General features: G+C 35.9%; 1 long non-coding RNA gene across 1 annotated transcript; it reads left to right on the top strand.

Moving 5' to 3' along the window:
- The first annotated feature begins 14,247 nt into the window (after window positions 1–14,247).
- Window positions 14,248–16,042, top strand: LOC113353352. Its single transcript, XR_003361224.1, has 4 exons — window positions 14,248–14,333; window positions 15,551–15,623; window positions 15,721–15,790; window positions 15,992–16,042. It is a non-coding gene; the product is annotated as an uncharacterized LOC113353352 (long non-coding RNA).
- Window positions 16,043–22,579: the final 6,537 nt, after the last annotated feature.

The raw sequence follows: 22,579 nt of genomic DNA, 5'->3' as shown, positions 1-22,579 counted from the left end.
TTTTTGAACATTGGTTAGGACACAAAGATTGTAAGACTATCATAGCGGCTGCTTGGAATAGGGATGATCAACATCATGATAACATTCACAATAAACTTCTTTCTACTCAGCATGCTTTAACTAATTGGAGTCGAATTACTTTTGGTAGCATCCAAAGCAGAATTAAGACAATTAAGCATAATCTGTTGAATTTGGTTAGTCAAAATCCTTCAGATGAACTTACTCCCCAATATAATAAATTACAGCTAGAAATTTCTCATTGGTATGATATTCATAATCAACAATTGAGACAAACATCTAGAGATAATTATTTTGCGTATGGAGATCGTAACACGAAGTATTTTCATGCTAGAGCAAAATTTAGGCGTAGAAGAAACCACATAGCATCTCTTCAAAACAGTTTAGGTATGTGGTGTAAAGAGAGAGATCAGCTTGAAAGTCTATTAATTAATCATTTTCAACATATTACTACCTTGATTGGATATAATTTGATTCCTACTTGTATTTCTGCTGAAGATAATGAAATGCTCCTAAAAATTCCTGATGTGACTGAAATTAGAAGTACAATTGCTCAAATGCCTTAATGGAAAGCACCAGGCCCTGATGGATTCCAAATTGGCTTCTATAAACATAATTGGGACATAGTTGAATCTGATATTGTTTATGTGGTTCAATTTTTTTTTAAATCTCACTGTTTGGACCCTAGGTAAGCTTATGGTGAATCGTATGAAGCCAATCATATCTAAAAAAGCGGGGTCTAACAACACCACCCAATATTTTGCTTAGTAATCTATATGGACAAACTCGAATATAGTTTTAAGAGAATCAACAAGACTCAATCAATTAAAAGTATATCAAAGAGTTTATATCTCTCTTCTTGATTTGATTTACTCAAGCAAGGACGGCGAGTTCTAATCAAATACAAGGAATAACTTGGATGGTACCGAAGACCAATATCCAAGGATCAATCAATATCAATCAACAACCGAAGGTCGGATTTTCAATTGATTGATTCAAACGCACAACCTGTATTATTAAAATTATATAAACAAATATAATACAGAAATAGAACTAACACAGACACCAGAAATTTTGTTAACGAGGAAACCGCAAATGCAGAAAAACCCCGGGACCTAGTTCAGATTGAACACACACTGTATTAAGCTGCTACATACACTTTCCTACTTCAAGCTAACTTCGAACTGGACTGTAGTTGAACTCCAATCAGTCTCCCACTGATCCAGGTACAGTTGTACTCCCTACGCCTCTGATCCCAGCAGGATATTGTGCACTTGATTTCCTTAGCTGATCTCACCCACAACTAAGAGTAGCTACGACCCAAAATCGCAAGCTTTGACAATAAACAAATATGTCCCACACAGACAAGTCTATCAAAGAATTAATCTGTCTCCCACAGATAAACCCTAAAGGTTTTTGTTCCGTCTTTTGATAATAATCAAGGTGAACAAGAACCAATTGATAATCCGGTCTTATATTACCCAAGAACAGCCTAGAGTTATCAATCACCTCACAAAAATCTTAATCGTATGGTAGCGAAACAAGATGTTGCGGAATCACAAACAATGAGACGAAGATGTTTGTGATTACTTTTTATATCTTGCCTATCTGAGATATCAATCTCAAGCCAATCAATCTGATTGTACTCGTACGATAGAAGATGCAAGATCATATCACACAACTACGATAAAAGTTGTTAGAGCATTGCTCGGTCGAACTCGCATGCGTTTCTATCTCAAGCATGTTTGTCAATGTTAGTGATCAAAACTATAAGTATTGATTTCTAGTCTATTATAGCTAAGTCTCGGACTAGGATAGAAAGAGTAGTTGAGATCAAGGACTTCATGGTGATTCATCATACAAGTAGAAGAACTAATCAAGGAACCGGTGGAACTTCTCGACAAAAAGGTATGTGAAGACTTGAACTTATCTGTCACTCAAAAGTCTATCTACTCTATCTCCTACTCTTTGAGACAAGAAGTCGTATGCTATATATATAGACTTGGATTATACACATTTGGTATTTCGAGCCAAGTATACCTCGCCTATCTATATCTCGAAATATGTGTTGGTAAGCTTTTCGCTTCGATCAAGTTTATCTTTACCTAGTGACGAAAGTCATGTTATGTTTCAATCACTTTGAAAATTTCTCTGACGAAAAATGGTTTGTGAATAACAAATATATAACGTCCTCTGAGAATGTTTCAATGATTGAAATGAGAGTTTAGATTATATAACCAATGGTGGACATAAGCATTGTTGTGGAAACACATATATGTATAAGTCCTTATTCCTTGAACCAAAGTTTGCGAACTTTTTGATCAAGAGAACCAGAAGAATGGCGTGAGACAAGTCCGCGAACTGCCGAAGTTCTCAAACGCGAGAATTTCTGCTAGAGTTGACAAACTACTTGTGTGAAGCTAAGTCCGCGAACCCAGTCCGCGAACCGGCGAAGTTCTCATACCCGAGAATTTCTGCTGGAGTTTGTAAACTTTGCCCGGTAACTTAAGTTTGCGAACCTAGTCAGCGAACTTGAGAAGATTATATATCTGAAGATGATTTATGAACTTAAACTAAATAAGACTAAGGAATGCAGTTTGCAAACAGTGGCTATAAAGTTCATGAACCGGTTCAAGTGAATCAAATCATCTTTGTTTCAATTGTTTCTCCTGTAGTTTCAATTGAACAACTCTATAACTAGTTCATTTGAAGTCATTTGAACTAGTTATGGTGAATAAGAACATGGTTGATATGAAATGCTCATATGGATAACCTTTTGGTTAACTATTATTGAACCAACAAGTGCATATGTTTGGGTACGGTTAACAAACCTAGAAGCGTGCATTGTCAAGTGTGTATAATAAGCTAAGTTTTCGATCTAATGGTTGAGAAATATTAGCTTGAATCTAAATCAGGTTTTCATCTAACGGTGAATATTGAATGCTTTGTTACTAAGCTAACATTGATTGCAAACCCTGATTTGAAAGACTATAGAAAGGAGACATCTAGTATTGTGCAAAACTAATCCCCACACCTTACGTGAGATACTAGTTTGCGTGCTAGAGTCGATTCTCCTTTAACCTTTGGTTTTCTTCTTCTAAAACCAGGTTAACGACTTAAATACTTCATTGGGATTGTGAAGCCAGACCGATACTACTTTTATCGTAGTTGTGTGATCTGACATCTTCAATCATACGAGTGCAATCAGATTGATCGGCTTGAGATTGATATCTCCAATAGGAAATATATAAAAAGTAATCACAAACATCTTCGTCTCATTGTTTGTGATTCCGCAACATCTTGTTTCGCTACCATACGATTAAGATTGTTGTGAGGTGATTGATAACTCTAGGCTGTTCTTCGGAAATATAAGACCGGATTATCGATTGGTTCCTGTTCACCTTGATTATTATCAAAAGACGGAACAAAACCTTTAGGGTTTATCTGTGTGAGACAGATTGATCCTTTGATAGACTTGTCTGTGGGAGACAGATTTGTTTATTGTCAAAACCTGCAATTTTGGATCGTACCAACTCTTAGTTGTGGGTGAGATCATCTAAAGGAATCAAGTGTGCAGTATCCTGCTGGGATCAGAGGCGTAGGAGCATAATTGTACCTTGGATCAGTGGGAGACTGATTGGGGTTCAACTACAGTCCAGTCCGAAGTTAGCTTGGAGTAGGATAGTGTCTGTAGCGGCTTAATACAGTGTGTGTTCAATATGGACTAGGTCCCGGGGTTTTTCTGCATTGGCGGTTTCCTCGTTAAGAAAATTCCTGGTGTCTGTGTTATTTCTATTTATGCATTATATTGTTTATCTTTGTAATTGAAATAATACAAGTTGTACGTTAGATCATCAATTAGAGTAATCCAACCTTTGGTTGTTGATTGTCATTGATTGATCGTTGGATAATGGTCTTTGTTACCATCCAAGTTACTCCTTGTATTTGATTAGAACTCGCAGTTCTTTCTTGAGTAAATCAAATCAAGAAGAGAGATGTAAATTCGTTGATATACTTTTAATTGATTGAGTCTTGTTGATTCTCTTAAAATTATATTCAGGTTTGTCCATACAGATTGCTAAGAGAAATATTGGGTGGTGTTTTTAGACCCCTGCTTTTTCAATTAGTATAAGAGCAGGCAAAAACGTTCAATACCTTACAAGTCTGTGTTCATAGCGATCTGACTCTATGGACGATAAGTACATCTCTGATAACGCAACACCAGTTCAGAGCCATTCATGTGAGTCTCAAAGGGTTGAAACTTCTGAGAAAAACTCAAGAACTTGTCCATTGACTGAATCTACTTTCGACTGGAAAAAATATCTTGAGGAACAGTTGGATGATCTTTCAGATGATAGTGATTCAGAAGAAGGACAAAGTATTGATGAAGAAGTTTCTCAATATATCAAGCTGTTTGATCGTGCCTTGAAAGAAAAGAAGTCAACAACCTGCTTGAGTAAATACATGGGTCCTCTTTCTCAAGAGAACAGAAAGTTGAGAAAACTCTTTAAAGGATACGATGGTGGATATAAACTCTTACAATCTATCGTTAAAGATCGTGAAGAAGATGCACGCACAAAAAAATATGAATATGATAATCTTTTTCGAAATCTCTTCGTGTTGAAAGAAAGACTTGCAGAAACTGAAACAAGATATGACTCTCAACAAAAACGTTTTTGCGACAAAGAGCGCAGTCTTCTCACCAAAGAAAAATCCTTGGAGACTGAGCTTGCAGCTGCTCTTAATAAAGTAAAATCACTGGAAGAGAGTCCGAGTAGATTTAATTCTAGCTCTACAGAATTATCTTCTATGCTTGGAGCATGTAAAGAACACCGTGATACACGTGGTCCGGGCTATAAAGGAAGAAACGCTCCAAAAACTAGTCAGATCAACTTTGTTAAAGCTAGTGATAATTCTCCATGTGAAAAACCTTTAGCAGCTTGCAATGGTCCCAAAAACAAGGATTCTGCTCCTTCTAAATCTGCTCACAAGAGAACAGTTAAAAATAATTCCTTTAACTGCTATTAATGCGGGAATAAAGGACATTTTGAGCAAAGATGTCGCTATCGGTTGAAGAATGAATAACTTCATAACATTCTTACTTGGATGTCTAAAGAAGTCATTAAACCGGTTTCACACATTGTTGGAAAAGGAACTTTAGACACTCAAGGAATGTACTGTGATAAGTTTTTTCTTAGTTGTGTGTTCAAAACAAAAAATGCCTACAATGGAAGAAGGAAGAATGGCGAAAGAGTGACTGACCCTGCAAAGACAAAAAGGCATCGGAGAAAGAAAGAAAAGTTGAGTTCCTCATCTCTCCCTGAAGAAAGATGCAAATCCAAGACTTCCAGTCCAGATTTCCTACATATCAACAATCGAGTCTTAGATTTAAAAATTAGTATAAACAGACTCAAACGGAGCATCAAGAAAACATGGAAAAAAGTTGACTCAGGTACTCCTAACCCTTTTCTTGACAAAACTTCTGCAGCTATGACGAGTAATTCTCTCTAAATACCCTTGATAAAGGAAAAGAATAAGCGAATATTGATGAGCAAGATTCTCATCTTAATACACCATGACTGCTTGAAGCTGCATCCCTCTTTTATGTAAAAGTTGGATGCTATTTGTTCTCAAGATAACTCATCTTGGGAAACTTGTCGGGTTTGTATTAAATTCGTTGTTAAGTTGTTGTTTTTTAAAAAAAAAAATTGGTCCTTGTGTTCCTTCATCCCTTCTCCGAGTGTCTGTCTCTCGGCAATTCTTTAAATAATTGGGGTTCTCCTTTCCCCTGGTCTCACATGTGTGATTGACCAAGTACACATATCGGACCCACACGAACGTCATAGTTCCTAGGGTTTCTTGGAACACCTTATAAATACAATGTTCCATAAGGTCAAAAGATTCTACTGGACTCTTTCTGTACACAATGGTTGGAAGCAACAAGGTTGATGAAGTCGAGAAGGACAATATTCCTGAGTTGAATCATGTTTCTATAACATGCTTTCATGTTGTTGATCATGAAAACAAACTACCAGTTCAGATGTCATCACAACTGGTAGGAAATATTCTTCGAGACTTTGAAGTAGTACGTGAACAACTCGGTATTGCAACAAGGAATCTTGATTTTCTGAAAAAAACTAAAGAAGGCAACTAATGAGCTCATACATGTTTAATTCCTAGTTGCTGACAGAGTTTAGAGTGTTTTAATCATGTTTCTTGTTTTATTTATGATGCCTAGTATGTCTTCTTTTTGGTTTAGTTGGAAGAATAACTAGTGCTTTGAATATCAATGATTGTGACTACACATGGCTATTATTTTTCATCTTTCTTTGGGTTTATTGGTTTAAATTATAAAAATATTTGAAGGATGATGTTTTGCAGTATTAATCTTTATGATTTGATATATTGCAATTTGTTATGGGATTGGTGTTTACGTCCGTGAACTATGTTTGTCCCATACTTTGTCAAAAGTAAAGTCGTTCGTGTTCGGTATTCACGTACTGGCAAAAGAATGAATGGACTTTTGGCAAATACAAAAGTTAAGCCTATATTTTCAATTATTTGATGGAAGATAGGTTAAAATATTTTGTTTTCAAGGATTATATCTATTATTGTCGTTATGCAAATAGTGATTGAAGATAAAATGAATCCTTGTGTATTCCGCAGTATTGATCATCCTTGATCCATATTACTGTGAGGCACCGTAATGTATCTTATATTGAGCATTATACAACCAAGTTTATTTTCTTAGCTTAGTTGTTGTTCCGTGAAATATGTTATGTCGAGCATATTGAACTAAATTAATCATCTTATTTGTTTATTTAGTATTGCTCCGTAAGAATTCTTATGTCGGCAAAACAAATGACAATTAAATTGATTACTTTTGTTATTAGTTTGGTTGTTTATTCCAATTAGATTAATTATGGGTTCTCTTGTAATTAATCTAGTTGAGTATTTTCGTGACTCCATAAGATTTTCTTGTGTTGAGTATATGAATGGTTAAGCTACTCATTATCTTATGGTTAACTTAGTCGTAGCTCCGTAAGTTATCTTATGTTGAGCACAATCAATTGAATTGATCACTTTTTAATTTGATTGCGTATTCCGATTAAATTAATCATGAGTTTACTTGTGATTAATTTGATTGAGTTTTTGGATATAGAAAATCATTTTCATGGTTTTTTGGTGTCCAATAAAATCCTTATTTTCTTTTGAAATTAAGGTCGATCGTTGTTGTTCTTTCGGGAATGACACCAAATGGGGGAGAGTTCTTTTGAACTTGTGCTTAATGGTCATATCTTGAGGGGTGTGCGGCTGTGGAATTCTAGAGGGGTTATCTTGTATCTTTAAACTCCTTGATGAATGCATTTAGCTTCGGATTTATCATTGCATCTAAATTATTTGGTATCTATTGTTTTCTTTTAATCATGAAATGTCTCTTTCGGAAATTTCATTATGATCCCATTCTTGTACCTTGAAAATTTGATTGACAAAAAGGGGGAGAAGTAATATGTAGTTCACACTACAAATACATATGGTTTTCAGATCATTGTGTAAGGGGGAGTGGTTTCCATGTGAGATGGAGTATTGACTAAGGGGGAGTGATACATATCACCATAGTATTATTGTTGAAGTTGTGATACAATTGGACTTTGACACTATGTAATAATACTATGACACTGTATAACAATGATCGAGAACTATGTTTTCTCATTGTTATAGCTACGGATCTTCAACAACGGTGATGCTAAACTTACAACCTTTCGGATCATTAGAGTACTTGGAAGTGACGAAGATTTCAAGGAATGTTGAAGATTAGACATGTGGAATAGGAGCTACTAAAGTTTCTTTATCTTTTTTGTATTCCATATGTATTGATAATTTGGTCACTAATATTGACACAGAGGGGGATTGTTAGAGCATTGCTCGGTCGAACTCGCATGCGTTGCTATCTCAAGCATGTTTGTCAATGTTAGTGATCCAAAATATAAGTCTTGATTTCTAGTCTATTATAGATAGTCTCGGACTAGGATAGAAAGTGTAATTTAGCTCAAGGAGTTCATGGCGATTCATCATACAAGTAGAAGAACTACTCAAGGAACTGGTGGAACTTCTCGACAAAAAGGTATGTGAAGATTTGAACTTATCTGTCACTCAAAAGTCTATCTACTCTATCTTCTACTCTTTGAGACAAGAAGTCGTATGCTATATATATATATATACTTGGATTATACACATTTGTTATCTTGAGCGGAGTATACCTCGCCTATCTATATCTCGAAATATGTGTTGGTAAGCTTTTTGCTTAGATCAAGTTTATATTTACCTAGTGACGAAAGTCATGTTATATTTCAATCACTTTGAAAATTGCTCTTACGAAAAATGGTTTATTAATAACAACTATATAACGTCCTCTGAGAATGTTTCAATGATTTAAATGAGAGTTTAGATTACATAAACAATGGTGGACATAAGCATTGTTGTGGAAACATATATATGTATAAGTCCTTATTCCTTGAACCAAAGTTTGCAAACTTTGTTGATCAAGAGAACCGGAAGAATGGCGTGAGCCAAATCCGCGAACTACCGAAGTTCTCAAACCCGAGAATTTCTGCTGGAGTTGACAAACTACTTGCGTGAAGCTAAGTCCGCGAACTCAGTCCGCGAACCGGCGAGGTTCTCAAACACGAGAATTTATGCTGGAGTTTGTAAACTCTGCCCGGTAACTTAAGTCCGCGAACCTAGTCTGCGAACGTGAGAAGGTTATATATCTGAAGATGATTTCTAAACTTAAAATTAAAAAGACTAAGGAATGCAGTTTGCAAACCGTGGCTATAAAACTTCACGAACTGATTCAAGTGAATCAAATCATCTTTGATTCAATTGTGTCTTGTGTAGTACATGAGATTTCCTTGCAATTGAAAAACTCTCTAACTAGTTCATTTGAAGTCATTTGAACTAGTTATGGTGAAGAAGAACATGGTTGATATGAAATGCTCATATGGCTAGCCTTTTGGTTAATTTTTTTTGAACCAACAAGTGCATACGTTTGGGTATGGTTAACAAACCTAGAAGCGTGCATTGTCAAGTGTATATAACAATCTAAGTTTTCGATCTAAAGGTTGAGAAATATTAGCTTGAATCTAAATCAGGTTTTCATCTAAAGGTGAATATTGAATGCTTTGTTACTAAGCTAACATTGATTACAAACCCTGATTTGAAAGACTATATAAAGGAGACATCTAGTATTGTGCAAAACCAATCCCCACACCTTACGTGTGATACTAGTTTGCATGCTAGAGGAGATTCTCCTTTAACCTTTGGTTTTCTTCTTCTAAAACTAGGTTAACGACTTAAAGACTTCATTGGCATTGTCAAGTGTGCATAACAAGCTAAGTTTGCCTTTATTTTCTCGATCTTTCAGAATATAACACTTACTTCCAAACACCTTGAGATAGTGTAGGTTGGGTTTCCTTCCGTACACAACTCATAAGGAGTGTTAAGGGTTTTAGACCGTAAATACATACGGTTGATCAAGTAACATGATGTAAAAAAATCTTCTCCCCAAAATCTTAATGGTAAGTTTTTGTTATGGAGCATTAACCTGGCCATTTCTTGAATATTCGTATTCTTTCTTTCAGCAACTCTATTAGATTGAGGAATGATAGGTGGTGAGTATTGTTGAATGATACCCAGTTCGTCACAGAATTCAAATACTTTGGTGTCTTTGAATTCAGTTCCATGATCGCTTCTAATTTTCTTTAGTTTGCGACCTTGTTCGTTCTGGATCCTTTTTAACAATAATCTTGAATTCACCAAGAGTTTCATTCTTATGAGATAGAAATGAAAGCCAAGTGAATTCGGTGTAATCATCTACCATAACTAAAGCATACTTCTTACCGGAAGCAGTGGGTTGTTGAATTGGTCTGAAGAGATCCATATGAATTAAATCAAGTGGAGCCTTAGTGATAATATCTCGAGATGATTTGTGGTGAACTTTCATTTGCTTACCCTTTTGACAGGCACCACATACACCTTCAATCTTTTTATTGATTTTGGGAATGCCTCTAACAAGTTCTTTGTTAATGATCTTAGTTAGAAGACGATAATTGATGTGACCAAAACGCTCATGCCAAAGATGTGTATATTCCACCTTAGTCAAATTGCAACGGTTGCTAACTGAGTATCAAGTAGATAATAATTGTTTTTACCACGAGTTCCTTGAAAAATTACTTTCCCAGTTTTGTCTACAATGTCACATCCATTTGTATTGAAGACAACTCGATGGCCTTTGTCATAAATTTGACTAATAGAAAGAAGATTAGCATTCATACCTTTTACGTATACTACATCAAGGATTTCTGGAACACCGGGCAGTTTGATCGTTCCCTTCTTGCTAATGTAGCAACAACTCCCATCTCCAAACGTTACAGGACCTCCTTCATAGTCAATAGAAGAAACAAACCATGTGAGATCCACTAGTACAAACCTTCACATAGGCCACGTTTTTTGGCTTACAACCCAGCCACATTTCGGGTTATTTGTGTGGCTACTGGTCATCAGTATAACTATAACCACGTTTTGTGTTACCATGTAGCCATAGTTCACCATTTGGTCATGGGTTTAATCCTAAACCCATCAACTGTAGCCATAGGGCATCATTTGGTCATAGTTTTCAGTCTAATCCCGTCACATGTAGCCATAGATGCCTATATGGACACATTAAATAATTATGTATGTGTCGAAAGTGTAGGATGGCAATAGACACACCTATTAATCCGTGGCGGAAAGAGGATTTATTTAGCCACATTGGTTTGTTTATGTGTCCATAATATATGGTTTATTAGACACGCATATACTAACGAATTGACACATTTTATCAAACATGATAAAAGATTGACATATGGTTACACCTTTTTTTTTTTTTTGGAGGATTATGATATGGCTATACGAAAAACAAATTGTGACCATAGCGTTGGATCCATTAGACATATGAGATTGAGTTTTAACTTTTAAAGTACTAGCTAGCCATGGTTGTTACTGAGTCTTTTCTTGGGATAATGTTTATGCTTGTTCCCTGCAATACATAAATCTCAAGCTCTGGTATATAGAAGGACATATTACAAGTGATTGTGGCATCCAAGGGAATTACAATACAGCGGGTGCAGCCGGGTGTTTTGGGAATTATAAGTGACCGAGCTTCATATTTATTTATTTCGATGATGTATCATGCTAGGTTTGAAGTCAGAACCCTCCCAGAGCTTCTTGGTTCATAGTTTGTATGTTGGTATACCATATTTGAAGTTCGAATCGACACTGAGCTTCATATTTATCGATTTCAATAATGTATCATGCCAAGTTTGAAGTCAGAACCCTCTCAGAGCTTCTTGGTTTATAGTGTGTATGTCGTTATACCATATATGAAGTTCGAATCAACATTGAGCTTCATATTTATTTATTTCGATGATGTATCATGTTAAGTTTGAAGTCAGAACCCTCCCGGAGCTTCTTGGTTCATAGTTTGTATATCGTTATACCATATTTGAAGTTCAAATCGACACTGAGCTTCATATTTACCGATTTCGATGATGTATCCTGCTAAGTTTGAAGTCAGAACCCTCCTGGAGCTTCTTGGTTCATAGTTTGTGTGTCGTTATATCGTATTTGAAGTTCGAATCGACACTGAGCTTCATATTTATTGATTTTGATGATGTATCATGCTAAGTTTGAAGTCAGAACCCTCCTGGAGCTTCTTGGTTCATAGTTTGTATGTCGTTATACCATATTTGAAGTTCAAATCGGCACTGAGCTTCATATTTACCGATTTCGATGATTTATCCTGCTAAGTTTGAAGTCAAAACCCTCCCGGAGCTTCTTAGTTCATAGTTTGTTATGCCGTTATACCATATTTGAAGTTCAAATCGGCACTGATCTTCATATTTACCGATTTCGATGATGTATCCTGCTAAGTTTGAAGTCAAAACCCTCCCGGAGCTTCTTAGTTCATAGTTTGTTATGCCGTTATACCATATTTGGAGTTCGAATCGACACTGAGCTTCATATTTATCGATTTCGATGGTGTATCATGCGATGTTTGAAGTCAGAACCCTCTCGGAGGTTCTTGGTTCATAGTTTGTATGCCATTAAACCATATTTAAAGTTCGAATCGACACTGAGCTTCATATATATCGATTTGGATGACGTATCCTTCTAAGTTTGAAGTCAGAACCCACCCAAAGCTTCTTGGTTTATATTTTATACATCATTATACCACATTTGAAGTTCATGACCTATATGACTAGTCAAAATTTCCTCAAGACCTATGTGGCTAGTCGAAATTCAAATCGGAAGCATAAAGAAAAAGCACAAAAGCACAAAGAAAACACACTTTCTTATTTTTTCTGCTTCCTTCCCATATATGTTTGGAATTTTTTTTTATAATTGAAGGTCGATAATAATATCTTAAATTTATTGATATATTTTTTGGATTTTTTTCATATGGAAAATTGATAATAAAATGGAATGCACGAGTTTGAACTAGCACAAAGAGAAACACAAAAACTTCTCAATCCGTATGAGCATCCTAAAATGAATCTATACCGTCCCTTAATTTCTGCAATCCGTATGAACATCCTAAAGAAAATCTACACCATCCAAATTCTTTCACATAATTTTTTTTGTTTTTGTTTCTCATTTCCCTTCGCCCATTTTCCATCTCTTATCTTCCTCTCTAACACAGAAAACCCTATGATCAAACCTTGACCCAAACTTATCACCGTCCAAAACCTTTTAGACAAAATTAAAGCTTCATGTCTCTCTCTTCCCCCCCTCTTAACACACAAAAGAAACCCTAACTCTCAAATGTTCCTCCGGCTTCATTCGTTCACTGATTCATTCTCTGACTACCACCTCTGAATCCCCTTCTTTCTCACTCTCTCTGTAAAAAAATTTGCTGAAGTAGTAAATGGATCTTTCACAAGACCTAAAAATTTGGATTCCACATAAGACCTAAAATTCAGAGAGATTTATTTTTCTCATCATTATTTATGTTTAATTTTCTTCATCTGAAACTAATGGCGGCTTCATTACCGATTTGGGAAACCGGTGAGGAGATGCAGAAATTCAGAGATGAAATTGGTGGCTATGAAACAGGCTGTTGCTGCTGATGGAAGAATCAAGAAACGGGGTTTGTTTGAATTCTTATTACATGAGATTTTGTGTCACTGATTTGAATTTGGTCGCTGTTGAAGACATTGATGTTTGGGGATTCCTTTTGATTCCTAGGGTTTTTTTGTTCCTCTCTCTGTTGTAATCACTCAATATCTTTTGCTGCATATATCCCTAATTGACATCAGCCTTCTCTGGTAACATTGAGTCAGTCCCTGATGTCACATTCATTATATCTACATGTTGTGTTTCTGGTCACTCTTGTTTTTTCCTTTTTTATATTATTGTAAATTCACATAAGATATTTCTTAAGAATAATCATTAGTAAAGCTCGGAGGGTTGATTACTTGAATATAACAGTTGTTTCTTGGATTCAAAATTCGGATAGAGTTTTGAGGCCAGATTTTGTTAGTTGTCTTAATAGATTATTGTATGTTATATTATGGTTGTGCCAACCTAGAGGATTCCCTGTCAACTGCTGAAATCTATGCCTGAATAGCTTAGAACCTAAACTACTGCCTTTCTGCCCATTGTTCCATGAAGTTTATTTTGAACAATGAAAATAGTTAAATATATGCAGAAACATGGAAATTAGATGCCTCTATGCAGATCACTAGCCGAACCCCTTTTTACCATGTTGCTGCATTATTTTCTCTAGTTACATTTGGTATAAGCCGCTTCTAAATGAAGACTAGACTGGGCATTTCGTGAGTCAATTTTACAACTTGCTTTTTGCTGGACTTCTTCACACCTCCCATACAGTGGAAGGTTGATTCGGCTGTACTTTGAATAGTGTCTACCCTATTTTAGTATATGTAAGCAGTTTCTTAAGAAGCTTATAATTTGTCCTTTTTTTTATCACTCACCAATTTTTCTCTTTTGGCATCTACGGCAGTGAGTTAGCCTTCCATTCTCTGGTCAAGTAATTCAACCCAAAGCCTTCAATGGAGACAAAGAGGGTCTCGAGGAAGGTGGGGATGAGCACAATGGTATTATCTGCGTAACCTGCGGTCAGAACTTTCCCATGGGATGAGTTTTTCGATTGCCGAGAAATCTGTTGATTAGACGGAGAAGTGGGAATATAGGGATGAACTTGTAATTCTACAGCTTGTACCAACAAGAGAGTGTACCATTGGGACAGCCTGCAGGTTTGTTTTTCTCTTAATAGGGCTCAACTTATATCTCCTTCAGTATTTTATAATTCTTAGTAAGGATGAAATCTTGCTTGTGTCTCCCTCGCTACATAATATCCAGATTCTTTTTATGTGTATGTCCTGTTTCAATGTTTGACAGCTTGACTAGCACATACTAGATAATTTGGAGCCTCGCACTGCCTTATTTCCAGGGTTACCATGACTAATAGATTTGTGATGTTCATCTATATATTTCTAGTACATGCTAAAGGATTTGGAGCCTAGCACTGCCTTATCTCCAGGGTTGACCTGACTAGCAGATTTATAGTGTCCAATTATTCGATATGATGTCACAAAATTAGACCAGTCTTATGGTGAACATTGTTTGATATTTATTGTATTTTCTGATCATGCTTTTTTTTGTGAGGTCCGTATTCTGTAAACGCTAGAGAGATGATGTTGACATGGCTTATAGGGTTGTGGATCACCATGTAAGGTTGTTCATCGAAGCTTCACTTCCTTAAAAAAAAATCAAAGCTTCACAGATGATTTCAAGTAAAACTCATCAAGGTCTGTCGTTTCTGCTCACACTAACACTGCTAGAAATCCCGTAGGAAGAAAGATGACTATTCTAGGTCTGTAAGGAGGTGGTGTACTATCAGAACATTGTTTCGGACTTGTTACTCCTAGTGGAGTTGATTTTGTTCAATCGCTTGCAACATATATTTTCTTGGAAATATGTTCTGAATAGAGTGTCACCATATTAAACTCACATATATGATGTTGCTGGTGCTCAAGAATGTGATCATGGAAGTTCATTTCACTAAGTAAAAAAGGTATAACTTAATCCAACTTGCTTGTGTGTATCTGAAAAATGAGATGAATTGTTGTTAGAGCTCTTGCCTGTTTGTGATCCCAATGAGAATGTCTTTCTGTTGATGCTGCTTTTTTTTTTATTTTATATTTAGTATCGCATTTTCTGGGCTTACGAAACTGGGTGTTAGGGTAACGTCTTCAACTATTATTCGGTGTTCACCATGTATAAATGTCCTACATATTGTGTATGTTACTGTATTTTGTGTTCAGTTGAACACATACTTCGGCCATTACATCTTTGTCTAAATCTCTGAGCCACTTGTCATATTTTGACTTGTATGCGCGATTCACAAAAGTTATCATTATACTTATGACCTCGGGTGCTGATTTTTATTTTCTTTTTCATTTCATATTAGGAATCTGACTATGTTCCTGAACCTGTTGAATTGTTACCAAGAGAATTTATTGAGGTTGCCACACCTGGGAAAGGTCTGCGTGCTGTTCATGTTTTTGAATAGTCTTGCTTCTTGGGTTAGATGTGTTGTTATCTGGAACTGGTGTCTGAAAATTTATTCTTTAATGGCAGTGCAAGAGGCCGAGATGGATAGAGCAAAGGAGGCAACCTGATCTGAGTCCTGACGAATCTGGAATCAAGAGTAAGAATTCTTTTCCTCGTTCTTAATTGGTATAAGAAATGCAAACTCACAATACTTATGTAATAATTTGACCTTGAGGATTAACTAAAACAATAGTTTGACCTTGAGAATTAACTAAAACACGTCCTCCTCTATATAAAAAAATAAGCCTGCTATTCTATATTCACATACATCATCTTGTAAATTGTAATTTCTCTCCAGACGATTGCATCAGAGGATTCAGGGTGTCGAATATCCAGGGAAGGTGAGAGGTACTTGATACTTTTAGGGAATTATTACTTTTTGTAAATTTTTTACTTAGGTGGTTTACCAGAATCTAAAATCTACTTTTATGTAATGGCAACAGGAAAAACATAACACATGCCCAGTTTGTAGACATGAACTTCCTACAGATAATAAAGCGTATGAGAGCTGGAAAGAGTGAGAAAGAGGCTGAAAAAGCGTAAAGGTATGCCGCAAATTATGTATGTTGAGACTTAATTAACTTAAGATAATAAACAAACTTGGGTCTTTGTATAGCAGTTTACCGAATTTTTAAAAGCAATTGTAATAGATGTAGCAGAACCAATAATGGTGTTACTATCAGAGTTTACTCTTGTTTATATAAAATCTTAAGATTCGATAACTGGTTCAATTCTAATTATAGTCTTGATTAATTTTTTATGGATGGTTATTTAGGTGAATTTTGCTACAAATGATAAAAGAGGGGGCCAATAGGTCCCTGAAGATAAATTAAGCGATAAAAATTGCAATTTTTTCGAGTGACTAAAAGCTAATATTTGCCACGTTAAATACGTTTTGTGTCATTTTATAAAGGTTATCGCCATGGTTTGTGGTATCCTATGTGTCCAAAAGGTGAAAAATAGCCACATTGAAAACACTTGATGTGTCCAAAAGGTGAACAATAGCTACATTGAAAACACTTGATGTGTCCAAAAGGTAAACAATGGCTACATTCAAAACACTTGATGTGTCTTTCGAAAAAATTTAGCCACGGTGGTACAAATGTTTAGTAGCCATAACTTATTAATCGGTCGTGTAAAATGTTTATCATGTGTCCAAAAATATAGATGGCCATGGTACCATAGATTAAGCGTGACTACAAATCATGTATTAGCCATGTTAAATTATTTTCCGTGTGTCCAAATGATAGAGATGGCCATGGATGAGAAAAATTAGTGTGACTGCAACTCATGAATTGGCCATGATAAAATGAATTTAGCGTGTCCAATTGATGACAAAGGCCACGGCTATAATAAAATTCACGTGACTTTAAGGTAAACTTTAGCCACATATAATTAAACTGTGTGTCTATAAGGATCCTATGGCCATGGTGATAGTGAAAATGCTTAACTACAAAAAAAATATTGAGTACCATATAGACACGGTTTTAGAGTTATGGCCATGGTAAATCATATTTTATAGCCACTCAAAGTTTATGTAGCCATAGGGATACCTTTTTGTCTCGGCACCTGATGCCACATTTTTGGAGTGAAAAAAATCCATGACCAAAAGCCTATGGACACGGTGATTAAGTGTGGCCAATGTGAAGATTTGTACTAGTGATCACCTATCATATGTCTACTACATCCACTATCAAGAAACCATTGAAAAGGAGACGTAGATCTTAAAGCAAAGGCACCCATACTATTAGTACTTCTCTGTTTAGAGTTTCCTGATAGTTTTGTATGTCCTTTCAGAGTATCAAAAAGTTGTTTAGTTTTCTTACAAAGATTACTTGCAACATTCAGACTCTTTTGAAACGACATACAAACTTGTTGAAGGTGATTGGAAGATTCACAACAACAATTCGGGCCAAAACCTTGAAGTTTTTCTGAGTGGTTCCTAGTCATATCAGTTTTCACAACAACCGGTCGTTGATTACTATCTGATTTATGACTATTCTTTAAAGAGGAACAACTGGAGTTTCTCATATTCACCAAGGGACTATTACCAGATATCAAATCCATAAAGAATTGCAATTTCTGCAACAAGACCAGAGTTGATCCGGATTTGTTCATCCAACCCTTTTTGAAGAGTAACCAGTTTATCAGACTTTTATCTACGGTTGGTTTTTAGACCTGGTGAAGCGTCAATTGAGACTTTATGGTCCATATAGTCAGATCGCTACAAACACAGACTTTTGAGGTCTTAAACGTGTTTTCCTGCTCTGATACCAATTGAAAAAGCGGGGGTCTTACAACACCACCCAATATTTCGCTTAGCAATCTGTATGGAAAAAGTCGAATATACTTTTAAGAAAATCAACAAGACTCAATCAATTAAAAGTATATCAACGAGTTTATATCTCTCTTCTTGATTTGATTTACTCAAGCAAGGACTGGGAGTTCTATTCAAATACAAGGAATAAATTGGATGGTACCAAAGACCAATATCCAAGGATCAATCAATATCAATCAACAACCGAAGGTTGTATTTCCAATTGATTGATTCAAACGCACAACCTGTATTATTTCAATTATATAAACAAATATAATGCGGAAATAAAAAAAAAACAGACACCAGAAATTTTGTTAACGAGGAAACTACAAATGCAGAAAAACCCCGGGACCTAGTCCAGATTGAACACACATTGTATTAAGCCGCTACAGACACTAGCCTACTCCAAGCTAACTTCAGACTGGACTGTAGTTGAACCGCAATCAGTCTCTTACTGATACAAGGTACAGTTGTACTCCCTACGCCTCTGATCCCAGCAGGATACTACGCACTTGATTCCCTTAGCTGATCTCACCCACAACTAAGAGTTGCTACGACCCAAAATCGCAAGCTTTTACAATAAACAAATATGTCTCACACAGACAAGTCTATCAAATGATCAATCTATCTACCACATATAAACCCTAAAGGTTTTTGTTCCGTCTTTTGATAATAATCAAGGTGAACATGAACCAATCGATAATTCGGTCTTATATTCCCGAAGAACATCCTAGAGTTATCAATCACCTCACAACAATCTTAATCGTATGGTAGCGAAACAAGATGTTGCGGAATCACAAATAATGAGACGAAGATGTTTGTGATTACTTTCTATATCTTTCCTATCGGAGATATCAATCTCAATCCAATCAATATGATTGTACTCATACGATAGAAGATGCAAGATCAGATCATACAACTACGATAAAAGTAGTATCGGTCTGGCTTCACAATCCCAATGAAGTCTTTAAGTCGTTGACCTGGTTTTAGAAGAAGAAAACCAAAAGTTAAAGGAGAATCGACTCTAGAACGCAAACTAGTATCGCACGTAAGATGTGGGGATCAGTTTTGCACAATACTAGATGTATCCTTTATATAGTCTTTCAAATCAGGGTTTGCAATCAATGTTAGCTCAATATTCACCGTTAGATGAAAACCTGATTTAGATTCAAGATAATATTTCTCAACCGTTAGATCGAAAACTTAGCTTGTTATACACACTTGGAAATGCACGCTTCTAGGTTTGTTAACCGTACCCAAACGTATGCACTTGATGGTTCAATAATAGTTAACCAAAAGGTTAGCCATATGAGCATTTCATATCAACCATGTTCTTCTTCACCATAACTAGTTCAAATGACTTCAAATGAACTAGTTAGAGAGTTGTTCAATTGCAATGAAATCTCATGTACTACACAAGACACAATTGAAGCAAAGATGATTTGATTCACTTGAATTGGTTCATGAACTTTTATAGTCACGGTTTGCAAACTGCATTCCTTAGTCTTTTTAAGATTAAGTTCAGAAATCATCTTCAGATATATAACCTTCTCAAGTTCGCAGACTAGATTCGCGGACTTAAGTTACCCGGCAGAGTTTACAAACTTCAGCAGAAATTCTCGGGTTTGAAAACTTCGACAGTTTGCGGACTGAGTTCGCGTACTTGGCTTACGCCATTCTTCCGGTTCTCTTGATCAACAAAGTTCGCAAACTTTGGTTCAAGGAATATGACTTATACATAAATGTGTTTCCACAACAATGCTTATGTGCACCATTGGTTATGTAATATAAACTCTCATTTAAATCATTGAAACATTCTTAGAGGACGTTATATAGTTGTTACACCATTTCTCGTCAAAGCAATTTTCAAGATGATTGAAACATATTATGACTTTCATCACATGGTAAAGATAAACTTGATCGAAGCGAAAAGCTTACCAACATATATTTCGAGATATAGATAGGCAAGGTATACTCGAATATAAATACCAAATGTGTATAATCCAAGTATATATATAGCATACGACTTCTTGTCTCAAAGAGTAGGAGATAGAGTAGATATACTTTTGAGTGACAGATAAGTTCAAGTCTTCACATACCTTTTTGTCGAGAAGTTCCACCGGTTCCTTGAGTAGTTCTTCTACTTGTATGATGAATCGCCATGAAGTCCTTGAGCTCAACTACACTTTCTATCCTAGTCCGAGACTTAGCTATAATAGACTAGAAATCAAGACTTATTTTTTATCACTAACATTGACAAACATGCTTGAGATAGAAACGCATGCGAGTTCGATTGAGCAATGCTCTAAAAATATCTAAAATAGTTTAGCCATTCCAAGCTTCTTTTGTGCCGGGTAGACATATTCAAGATAATATAGTTATATCCCATGAGCTATTAGATACCATGAAAAAGAGGAAAGATATATATGGTGTTGTAGCTATCAAATTAGACATGTCTAAGGATTTCGATAGACTCAAATGGAATTTTCTCGTTGATGTTTTATCGAAATTAGGTTTTGCTAAAGAATGGTGTGATATGGTGTTACAATGCATTAGTACCGCAACTATCTCTATACTTCTAAATGGAACACCTTGTTCTTCTTTTCAGCCATCAAGAGGACTTCGTCAACGTGATTTTTTATCCCCGTATTTGTTTATTATTTGCAGATGACGTTAAGCCTGCTAAATCAAGACCATCTGTCTCACATTTTTTTTTTTGCAGATGACGTCCTCTTATTTCTGAAAGCTAAATCATCTGAACTTGGGTATGCTCAAGATATTCTTTTGAGGTTCAGTCGCGCTTCTGGTCAGGTAATCAATCCTATCAAAAGTGCTATAGCTTTTAGTAAAAAAATCTCTAGGATTAGACAGACTGAATTAGCTAACATGTTACAAATGGACACTATGAAGCTTACTGATAGATATTTAGAGGTTCCTTTGTTTCTCAATAGATCTAAGGTTTTGTGTTTTCAGCCTTTAGTAGATCAAATGCAGAAACATTTAGATGGTTGGAAAAACAAACTCATCCCTCAATCTGGTAGAGCAATCCAAATACAGTCTGTTTTAAATTCAGTTGTTTCTTATCAGATGACATGTTTCTTAATTCCTGACACTATTTTAAAACAACTAGACACACCACAGCGTAAATATTGGTGGGGTCATCACCCAAAAAAAGGGGTTTAAACCCTAAGGCATGAAAAGGTTTGTGTCTTCCTAAAAGACATGGTGGTATGGGTTTTAAAAATATCCGTAAATTCAATCTATCTATGCTTACAAAAATGGCATGGAAGCTGGTTACTCAACCTCAAGATTTATGTTCTCAAGTTTTGAAATCAAAGTATTTTCAAAAGCATGAACCGTTACATACAATTGCTAGGAAGAAGGGTAGTTGGGTTTGGAATGATATAACTCGAGGTTTAGAAATTAGGAAATATCATATATGGGAAGTAGGTCATGGTCAGGATATAAATATTTGGCGGGATAATTGGGTGAATATGAAGTCACAGCCTCTCGTTAGGCCAACTGAGTATCATCTGCAAGATCATACTCAGGTTTCTCAGCTTATAGATCCTTACTCAAAGCAATGGGACGAGGATGCTCTAATAGAGTTATTTACCCCTACACAAATAACACAAATTCAGTCCATTAGAATCCCCTACTCTGGGGATGACTGTATTAGATGGTCTCTAACTAAATCGGGTAATTTCTCTACTAAATCTGTGTATAAAATGTTGTTAGCTAATCAATGTTCTGCTACTGTTGCACAACAGAAACAATGGCTCAGGCTATGGCACGTGAATATTTTACCTAAATTTAGATTGTTTATTTGGAAGTGTCTTCAAAATATTCTACCTTTAAAATTACATCTGTTTCAGCTCAACATTGTGGAGAATGACCTTTGTCCTCTTTGTTGTTTATATCCTGAAACTTGTGATCACTTGTTTTTTCGTTGTGATTTTGCTAGAGACATATGGTTTCAGTTATGCCCAAAAGTATTTGCTACTGTTCACCAATTTACTTCTCTCAGGGACTGGATTTTGTATTGGTTTGATACGAAGATTAATTGTGATGCTCAAAAAATGTTCAACATTTATATAGTTATCCTGTGACAAATTTGGAAAGCACGTTGTACTGCTAGCGTGGAAAACAAGCGACCATGTCCAGTCGTAACTATCCATCAAATCCATATTTTGTTAGAGTCCCAGACTCAAACACAAAAGCTTTATTTGAGTCTTCAGAAACCTTTTCCTGCTACTGAAACTACCTCTAATAAGCATCTTTTTCATTATTCAATGGTGCATCAATACTCTGAAAATTGTTTAATGTTTGTGGATGCTTCCTTGGGGCAATGGTCTTCTTCTGCAGGCTGTGGGATCGTCTTCTATAGAGCCAATGGTCTATTTGGAGCAGCCAGATGCTGGAAAACACGTGTGGAATCAATTCTAGAAGCTGAAGCTCAAGCACTGCTGGCGGTTGCTGAATGGGCTCAATATCACTTTCATCGCTGACAATCTTGCGCTTGTTAATGCCATCAACGGTGATCTTTCTAATATCCCTTGGACAATCTTC

The sequence above is a fragment of the Papaver somniferum genome, chromosome 2 (genome assembly GCF_003573695.1).
Source record: "Papaver somniferum cultivar HN1 chromosome 2, ASM357369v1, whole genome shotgun sequence".
NCBI lineage: Eukaryota > Viridiplantae > Streptophyta > Magnoliopsida > Ranunculales > Papaveraceae > Papaver > Papaver somniferum.
Note: the sequence above shows the minus strand (reverse complement) of the source record. Positions and strands in the feature narration are given on the sequence as shown.